A 10,906-nucleotide genomic window follows, 5' to 3' on the forward strand; every position below is an offset into this window, starting at 1 on the left:
CATAAAAAGCTAAAAATAAAAAATTGTAAAGCAAAGCAAGGCAAAAAGCTTAAAAATATTTTGAAGTTGCTTAAGGACCCTTTGTGAGCTATTCTAACTCCTCTTATTTAGTTAAATCGTCAGCTCGCGTGGAGGCAATTTATTTCTTGCATTTGTTGAAAAAGCATAGGAGCATGGGATCAATGTATATGGAGGCTTGTTGTTGTTGATTAACTTGTTGTGGAGGAGAAGTGCAAATTTGCTATTTGTTGAGTTATTGTTTGTTTTGATTTGCATTGTGCATACATGGTCATAGATCTCTAAATCGCCCTCTTGTCCTATTGAATTTGAATCTTGAATCGGTTGTTCGTAATCTAAGGGGAAGGGGTAATTCAAGTGAGTCCATTTCATTAATGGATGACCATATTGAGGACCGTGTTGAAGACCTTGGTTACATAGACCAACAAGGCATTCTTTACCCTAATGTGCATCAACAACATGATAATATGCAAGTACTATTAGGCATGCCTAGGCCTTTTGTTCCACAACCATAAGGCCAAATTCCAATGGGAATGCCAAGGCCATTCTTTGCACCACCTCCACCTCCCGTTGTTCAAGCAAATCATGGTGCTCATATAGAGCCACCAATTGTGAACCATCCCCTTACTTTAAGAGACCATTATATGCCTAATGAGTATAATGCACCAACATGCATTCAACTCCCTCCATTATGAGATTAAGCCACAAACAATTCAAATGTTTCCCAATTACCATAGGCTACCTAATAAAGAACCACATAACCATTTGGATGAATTTCTTGAAGTTTGTTCCACCGTGAAATATACAAACATGCCAGAAGAAGTTTTGAGGTTAAAACTCTTCCCTTTCACCCTTAAGGATAAAGCAAAATATTGGTTTAACAATTTGAGACCTTTTTATGTAACTTCTTGGGCAGAGATACAACAAGAGTTCTTGAGAAAGTACTATCCCATGTCTAAAACCAATGCAATGAGAACTTCAATTCATGAATTCTCACAAGGGGATGATGAAATGTTTCATGAGGCATGGGAACGGTTAAATGATTTGCTAAGGAAATATCCTCATCATGACATCCTTAAATGGCAATTAGTTCAATATTTCTTTGAAAGTTTATCGGATAACCATAAGGGTATGGTTGATGCTTCTATGGGTGGTTCTTATTTAGATAAGTATGAAGATGATGTATGGCGCTTATATGAGAGCATGAGTGAAAACTCAATGCACCGATCCTTGTCTTTGAAAAATGGTAGAAATATAAGTGGAAGGAAGAATGCGAGCTTATATCAAGTTGATAATTCTAATGATATAGTTGCCGAAGTGAAGTCCCTAACTCAAAGGTTTGAACAATTCTTAATCAACTAAAACTCGGCCCATCAAGTGTCTTCCTCCCCAAATCATAATCATCACCATTCCAATGAATCTTGCATGACTTATTCTTGTGTGTTTCATTCTACTTCCAATTGTCCTCATGGATATGCACTTAGTGAACGCCATGAACAAGTGGATGCTACTTTTGTTAACCGATGGAATAATTCCTATGGCACTCACTATAATCCTGGGTGGAGGAACCATCCAAATTTCTCTTGGAAAGGCCAAGGGGAAGGCTCAAATCCTCCCCAAAGTGGTTTCCAAAGCAAGTATGTTCCGCCCCTATGCAAAGCTAAGTGTCCCAAAGTTATCGTTCATCTTACCAAACATCAAATGGAAATCAATTTTTGAACTCTCATTTTCCAAACCAATCATCATATTCTCAAGGTAATTCAAGAAGTCCCACATTTGAAGAGAATTTTTTATCCGCTTTGGGTACTTTGGAGGCAAATACTCAATTGCTTCATTCTCACTCCCAATCGATTACAAAGCTAGGAACCCAAGTAGGGCAAATAGCTAGCACATTGAATGCGAAGGAGAAAGGAAAAATGCCTCCCCCACCGAAGCAATAATTTGTTGTGGAGACCAATTCCCCTTTGGAAGGTCATACACTTGAACATGTGAATTCGGTGACCACTTTGAGAAGTAGAAAGGTTATTGACAACCAAGTTGGTGAGTCCAATGAAGAGAGTGAACCAGTGCAACCTAGTGTTGACACCCATCCCGTTTCACATCCCACTCCTCCTTCATTAAATGTAAAAGACCCCATTGTTAAAAATGGTTCAAAGAATTTTTTTGAAAAACCTTTTGAGCCAAAGGCTCCATTTTTGGATGCTTTAAAAGCATCCACCTCTCTTGAAAAGCAACAAAGCAAAGCTAATGAAATCATTGATGTGTTTAGGCAACTAAAAATCAATCTTCCTCTCTTGGATGCAATTTGACAAATCCTGGCTTATGTTATATTTTTTAAAGATCTTTACACTCTTAAAAGGAAAAATAAAAGCCAAGCATGGAGAAAAGTTGTTCTCACTGAGCAAGTAAGCTCTATCTTGCAACACAACACCCTCTTAAAATTCAAGGACCCTGGTTCACCTACTACTTCATGCACTATAGGTGATCATGTTATCAATCAAGCTCTTTTGGATTTAGGAGCAAGTGTGAATCTTCTCCCTTATTCGGTTTATGTTTAATTAGGCTTAGGTGCTTTGAAACCGAGGTTGGTAGTTTCGTAACTAGTTGACCGATCAATTAAGAAGCCCTAGGGTGCCATTGAAGATGTTTTGATTAAAATTGATAAGTTCTTCTTCCCATTCGATTTCGTTGTCCTTAACACGGAATCAGTCCCAAATCTTAAGAGCCAAATTCCTGTTATCCTTGGTCATCCCTTCTTGGCTACCACTAATACCAACATTAATTGTAGGACGGGGAAAATGAAGATCTCTTTTGGCCACATGAAAGTGAAGTTGAACATTTTTAATCCAACCCCCAATTCTATGGACAAACATGAAGATATATGTGTTGTTGAAAAATGTTTTACAAATGAATTTGAAAAGAATGAGTCCTTACTTGGTTTTGAAACATCAAATGGTTTGCCTTCAAAAGAGATTTCAAAAGATGTTGTTTTAAATTCTAGAGTTGAACGGGCATGGAAACCCAAAAAGTTTGTTCACCAAGAGCTATTGAAAGCACTTGAACCAAATCCAATAATTTCCTTAGGGAATAGTTTGTTAGGTGGGGTTCAAAATTCCATTCACCCCATCAAGAAGGGGATGCCTGGCTAAAAGAGCCCAACGTCTTGCTAGAGACGTTAAACACTAGTGTTTCATAGGGTTCTCCAACCCTATTCCTCCCTCATTTCTTTTTGTTTTCTATTCTTATGTCGTCTAGAAACAATCTATGACTTTTATTTCCAAATTAGGCATTTAGTGCCTGTTCAATCGATCACAAAAGCACCCTTGATAGATCGAACATCTCTGTAGTCAATTCTTTGCAGATTTTCATGTCTCTGTCCCATCGTTCGAGGTTCTCTATAGATTTTTAAGTCTTTATCCATCGTTTAAACTTTTTATTCGGTCGTTCTAAGTATTCTTCGATCGATTTAGTGTTCTTGTGAATGATCACATTTTAACACTTAGAAAAATTTTGAAGTTCTGAAAATTTCATGTCTCTGTCCCATCGTTTGAGATTCTCTGCAGATTTTCAGGTCTCTATCCATCATTTAAACTTTTTATTCGATCGTTCCAAGTATTCTTCGATCGATCCAGTGTTCTTGTGAATAATCACATTTTCACATGAAAAATTTTGAAGTTTTGAAAATTTCATGTCTCTGTCCCATCGTTCGAGATTCTCTGCAGATTCTTAGGTCTCTATCCATCGTTCGAACCGTTGGAACGATCGAGGTTCAATCGATCACACTCCGATCATTCAGAGTTCCCCTGTTGACTTTCTTTTAACCTTGACTTTTAAAAAATTCAATTTTTAAATTTTTTTTTTTTAAAAAAGAGAAACAATCTTTCAAAGTGGCATTCCGTCTTGCTAGAGACATTAAACTTAGCAATCATTATGCATATTTCTTGCATTTTTGTTTCTTTACATGCTTTCATAAAATGAAAAACATAAAAACTTTTCAACATTGTGCCCTTTTGTGTAGTCATGCATACTTTATGATTTATCTTGGGCTTGATCTTATATCTTTCTTCCATCTTGTGCTATATTGCATTAGAATACTTGATTTACTTATCTTATCCCATTTGATATTTGATGTGAGTTTTCTAGTGTGGTTATTTAAGTAGGTTATTGATTCCAAGTTTGGGGGAGCATTTTTTTTTTTCCCTAATGGATCATTATCGGGCTTCATGTCTTTGCCACCATGGTATATTCTTTCCATCTTTTCCATTATTCTCATTGCACATTGAGGATAATGTGCGGTTTAAGTTTGGGGGTAAGGTAACTTTGTTGCATTCTACCTAAGTTTAAGACTTAATTGCATGATTGAGATTTGGGACCCATTTGAGCTATGATTTTGATCGTTTGAGGACCATGATTTTTAAAATTTAAAAATTGTTTGACTTGAGAGTCTAATACTCCTTATTTACCTTGTGAAAGCCATTTAGGAGTAAATTTTCAAAAGATTGCACTTGTGGTCCACATCATCTTGATTTTGTGATTGTTTTGAGATTCATTCTAGGATTCTACACTACAGGTGCACACTAGCATTCATTTGTGGGGTACATGCTTTGTTAATTATTGATTTGGTTATATCCCAATTGAGCTAGTAGTGCATTGAAAGCTTTCATTCTTGACAAAGGTAGATAACAACCCCTTTTCACGAAGTAATTGGGATTTTAGCCTCATCAAGCATTGACTTTCTCGCGCCGAAAGGTGAAAGGCCCAAACTCTAGGTGAAAAAAAAAAAAAAGTGAGGACTTCTCCCAAAAGGTGAGAAGTGGGAAATGATTAGATGGAGGTTGTTTTGATTTGTAGCCTAGTTGATTTGAGCTTGTAAGTCCTTAGGGGTGTTTTAACACCTAATGCCCTAAAACCGTCCGGTTTGGGAGATATTGACCTAACGCTCGACCTTATGAATCACTAGAAAGCTTAATAGATCAACATATTGCACCATGCTTCCATCTTTAATCCTACAAAAAAATAAATAAATAAATAAATAAAATTGAGTGGAAAGAATAAGTGCATCTAGTTGAATAAAGTTTTAATAAAATGTCCATACTTTGTCTTGATGATGGGTACTAGATTTGTGTGCTAGCTTGAGACCGGATGTGATCATTTCTTTGGTTCGCTTAGATAGCAAAATATTTGATGCCGGTTCACTTAAAAAGGATTCTGAAGTTGTTTCGATGTGCATGATCATTGTCTTGATGTGTGGAGGACCATACTTGTTTGCTTGATGTTGAAATTTTGGAGAATTGCTTAGAAATGGTTGAAAAATTGCATACTTGAAGCAGTTTTCTCCCAATGGTTATTTGGAATATTAGTGCCTCTTTAGTGAGAAAGAGCTTAATATTTGTGGGTATCATTTCTAGAAACCCTCATGAGACGTCACTCGTCCATTAGGGGTAACCTAGGGGTTTAAAAGGCTTATTGCATATGCTAAATGCAATCGTGTTCGCTACGAAGTGGCGTTATCTTTTTATTACCTTGTAGTTCATTCTTGTATAGTTGTGAGTTTCTTACTTTACTTCGTAGTTCATTGCTAGGGACTAGTAATATTTAAGTTTAGGGGTGTGATAAGCGCTGAAAAGTGCGCATTTAAACCCCTTAATCTTAAGTGTTCTAAGATCTTATTCTATCTTATTTCCCCGTTTTAGTCTAATTTCATGTTTTTCCCTTTTCGAGCACTTATCCCCAAAATAAGTCAAAACAACTGAATTAGAGCATTGTAAGAAGCAATCTAAAGTCTAGTGGAAAGAAGAAGCAAAGTGGAAGCAAAGTGGTGAAAATTTCCTCTTTGATCGATCAAACCAAGCTATGATCGATTACATTGTGATCGTTCCAACCCTACCATGATGGATCGAACCCTTATCCTTATCTTCAGGAAAATTTCCTATTCGATCGATCCAACCTTTTCTTCGATCGATCGAATCTTTTGATCTTATCTTCATAACCACTTTTGTCCTTTTCCTATAAATATCTCAGCCTTTGTTTTAATCCAAATAATTGCACCGCCATACTTCAATCGATTGAAACAACAGTGTGATCGATCGAACAGTGTGATCGATCGAACTACCTCAAAATGCATGCAAAATAGATTTTAAGCCCAATCGAAGGTGTGCTCGTGGTGCAATCATTTCAAGATCCTAGTACACGAGATCTGACCATTAGGTGTGACATTTGAGCTACTTATATAAGGAATTTGGCTATTTTTAGTAAAAAGGTTGGTTAGTTAGAAAAGGATTTGGCAATAGATTATAGAGAGAACACACATTTTTGGGAAGGTTCTTCCACTTTTCTAGGGTTTCTACCAAGAACATCGAGGGAGGAGGATGAATTCAACTATGAATAGAGCCCTTCAGGGTTGGATGACAACAACCATGAGTGGCTAGACTATTCTCTTGGGGCTAGAGATAGCCCTAAGAATGCCTCCTAGACTTTGATGCTTTGTAATTAGTGGGGATTTGTGTTGTAATTATTGCTTTGACCTAATATTTATATAAATCTTGTTTCTACATGGTTTGTGTAGTTTAATACTTCCAAATGATCTTTTAATTCTATTCATATGTCTATGTATGTTAGAATGAATGATCATGTGCTTTACACTTGATTCTTTACATATGATGCATGTCTATGTGTATTAAAATAATGGGTCTAGTGTTGGTCAAGGCATGGTGCTTAATGGATTACTCTTGTGGTTTATTTGATGGATTATACTTATTTCTTGATGGATTATGCTACCCCCTTAGCTTAATTAGTTTAATTTTCATGTCATTAGCATAGTTGTAGGGTAATTGCTTCAATTTCCTGGATAGGTAGACAATCCATTCTTGTTGTTTGATAATCCATGCTTATAAGCACAAGTAGTATATTTCTCTAGATTCTTGTGTGTGTATTAATTGTTAGCTTACAGAAGGGTTAATAGCTTAATTTGATATGTTATACTATTCACTAGATTGATTAGACAATGTATGCTTATTTGGCCATCCATGTTTAATATTTCAATTAATGGCACACACTTCTTTTACAACATATAATCCCCCTAATCTATTAAATATTGAATGTCTAGTAAGGCAAGGCTTCGTGGTGAACTCTATGTCCCAAGAACCCTCTTTTATTCTTTACACCTCATTTATTTAGTTGTTTTACATTGCATTACGTTTGCTTAAATTGTTATATAACTCTACCAACAAAAACCCCCATTTTGATCACTCAACCTACTAATCCAATATTGATTCCGAAATACCTTGCAAATCCCTTGGGACGATCCCTACTCACTCTTGCTACGTTACTAGTAGTTAGTAGTGGTAGTGGCATTTTACAAATTCAAACTTCTCCAAAATCAAACAAATCTCACAATTTTGGCATATGCAAGCGACCCTTGCCACTATGCATCATGTAAATTAATCAACCTATAAGTTAATTAAATTCTATTATATCCTCAATCCTTAGCATATAAATTTGTATATTATGCATTCTGGGAGTTTATTAGATCTCTAACAGTCATTTAAATCATCTATAAAAATCTAAACAACTTCAAAAACCCCTAAACCAAAAATCAAAACCAAAAATCCACCTATGGTCCTTGTTCCAGCAAGGGAGCATGCTCTCGTTTGAGAGAGCAGGCTCTGTCCACAAAGGAGTAGGCTCCCTCCAAGAGGGAGCATGCTCTCGGCCTGAGAGAGCATGCTCTCGACCTAAGGGAGCCCCTTACATTAAAGAGGGAGTCAGCTCTCTCTTAAAGAGCCGTACAAAACACAAAAAGGGAGCCGGCTCTCGATTGTTAAACCAAGATTCATGCATTAATTTATATCCTTTTAAAGGGCGATTACATAAGATTAGAACAAGGTTAAACCACAATTCATGCATTAATTTACAAATTCACATAAAATCAAGAGCACACATACATACACATATTAGTTCCTATTTTGATCTGATTAAAACATGTAATTAGATTCATTAAACTTATATAATCATCTTAAAGCTATTCTAGACATGTATGGAACCCCAGATCAAAGAAAAGGAGTAGAACATAGAAATTTCCTTAAGGGTTTTCAATAAAACCCAACTCCTTTCTTTTCCGGCCAATCCCTCAATGCCGGTAGCCTCTGGTTGCCGTCGTTCTCCTCTACTGAACTGGTAACAACCACGAACAACCCTTCTTCTCCTTCCTCAGTTTGGCCTAACTTCTTGGCCAAAACCTCTCTTTCTACTCTCTGTTATTTTCTCTCTCTCCACCCCTCTATGATATAACGTAAATACTAACCCTTGGCAGACTATACAATACATATATATATACTACACTAATTAACCCTAATACTACTTCTAATCCAAGTCTACTAACTTAGGGCAAATAAACTAAAAGGAAATAAATTATATACTTATATATATATATATATATTTAATCTAATAACGTATATATATGTACTTACATAACATAATCCGTGATATATATATATATATATATATATTAATATTAATATTAATATAAATAATAATAATACTATCCTTATATATATATATATATATATATCCATGTATAAGTATGTACTAATATCCATGGGTAATCATTCATACCCATGAAACCTCCTATCCAAGTAGCCCATGTGACCCATTGGGTTAGTCCATTACTACTATTCAAATCCATCTCCTTTTAAAATATAATTTAAAATAAAATAACACCGACTATTAAATATTTATCTAACACATAATTACAAAAAAATGCACAAACAAGTCAAATAAATCACAACCCAGAAATAGACAGAATTAAACACACATTACACATCAAACAATTAAATCATTTTAGCACATAACATATAAACACATAGCCACATAAGCACATAGCCATATAATCAAATGAAATGCAATAAAATAAATAATTAAATCCTATTTATATCCTTTTAAAAATTAGGGGTATTACACAGACCATCTCGGCCAGTCCCAAAACTCTGACAACAATGTTATAGGTACCGTCACACTTAAGGCCTTAAACCCTCAATACGAAGAAAACCGACACTCAAAATCATAGAATCTCTAAATCAAGTCACTCTAATCAAATCAAGGACTCCTCAAAACACCACTATCAAATAACTCTCAAACATAAATCCAAAGCCTGATAAGTCTGTGCCCTCGAGCGACAATGGATCGAACTCCACAAAATCAGAAAAACATTAATATCTCCCAGTCACAATGATTCTTTCCACAAGACAATACACCAAAAATCCTATACACAAAGTCTCTTTAATACAGCAAGTCTCCAAATCGTGTATCTGATGAGTGCTGAATATTGCATATTCGAGCCCCTAAATATGCATATGTTAAGACCTTAAGTGATACTTCTATCTAGTTTTAGACTGATTTATGTTTATTTCATATTTTTAGGTACTTTCCCAAAGAAATGGTTAACACCGAGCTTTTATGATGAAAAGACTGATCTTGAAGATTACAAAGTCGTTGCCGGTCATTTGAAGCAAGTCGAGAGTCAAAAAGGGTGATTTTAGAGAAGTTCAAGTGTCAAGACTTGAGCCCTTGTTCCTAAGGCTCAAGCCCAAAACCAACTGAATTAAGAATTCCAACCAAGGCAAATAAGGCTCGAGCCCAAACTCAAGGTGTTTGAACCCTTGCAAAAGTGCTCGAACCCAAATTACATCGGTATATCAAAAGTCACTATTAAAGAACTCCAAGTTGCCAAAGCTTGAGCCTTTGTCTATATGGCTCGAGCCCAACTTCTAAGGCTCGAACCCCAAAGCATGGTGATCGAGCACTATTAAAGATTCATCCCAAAAATATTCTAAGTGTTGAAGAAAAAGACGTTTTGGAAATTATTTGAAGAAAAATGGCTAAGTGTTGAAGTTATGCTCGAGCCCTATTCCAAGAGGCTCGAGCCTAGAGTCAAAAGGCTCAAGCCTGTGTTGTTTAGTCAGACTTAATTGATGTGGGATTTGTCTTATTAAAGTCTTTTTTCATCTCAGATGGTCCCAGATTACCCTAGAAGACCTAAATGTCCATCTAACCCTTATTAGAAGTTAATTCTTCTATAAAAGGAAGCACAAGGCTATAGATTAGGGATCCTCTCTCTTAGTTACTTTCTCTCAATTAGTGGCAGCTTTTAGCATTTTGAAGGTAGAGATCCCAAAAATAGAATTGCTGTCCATGGCAATGAAAACCATGATAACACAGATGATCTATGACGTCGTCATAAGTAGCTAATTCCTCTCTTAGGGCATTAATGTAGCCCGAATTCGAGTATTATGGTTTGATCGTTCTTAACTTTGGGGATTTATATGTTAATATATCTTGATTGCATAATTATGAGCTATTGATTACGGATCTGTTGGTGTTTTAATGAAATAATGGTTTTTGAATGATTATTACCTTGTCTTAGATATAATTGTTCTTAAATTGTTCTCAACCTGTTCTTACTGGACGGAATGGTAGAGGCCTATCGGTCATAAGAATGGAGATTATACAATGGTGTTCAAACATTTTTCATAAATCAATGTTTTCATAATCTATGCCTAGGGAAGACAAGTTATACTGCAACATTAGATTAAAATTAGGTGAGTAGATAATTCATGCCAACCGAAGATAGGTTATAGTTAGTTGAAGTTCATGGAACATGTTTCTTTAAAACCCGAATTAAACAAATGTTATTGAGTTTATGTGAAGACCCTGGTTTTTAGGCCAGCGTGTCCTATGATGAACCGAAGCGAAGATTGACTCGATAACAGATCCGATATGCCAAAGCGAAAACAGAAAACAAGACTCTAAGAAGTCAAAGTGACCTTCCATGAGGTCGTGGAACTCAATGAGAACTGATGCGGAAGCAAAAGATTGAAAATATGACAAATAA

The 10,906-nt window shown here is 35.8% G+C and overlaps 1 non-coding gene across 1 annotated transcript; it reads right to left on the minus strand.

The window, feature by feature from the left end:
* Positions 1 to 984: 984 nt before the first annotated feature.
* LOC132301841 (small nucleolar RNA R71) lies at positions 985 to 1,091 on the minus strand. The gene has a single exon (XR_009480656.1). It is a non-coding gene; the product is annotated as a small nucleolar RNA R71 (small nucleolar RNA).
* Between the last annotated feature and the right edge of the window lie 9,815 nt (positions 1,092 to 10,906).

This window comes from Cornus florida, unplaced genomic scaffold (assembly GCF_030987335.1).
Source record: "Cornus florida cultivar Cherokee Brave unplaced genomic scaffold, ASM3098733v1 CherokeeBrave_3.0.0_Hap2_Chr03, whole genome shotgun sequence".
In the NCBI taxonomy this organism is placed as follows: domain Eukaryota; kingdom Viridiplantae; phylum Streptophyta; class Magnoliopsida; order Cornales; family Cornaceae; genus Cornus; species Cornus florida.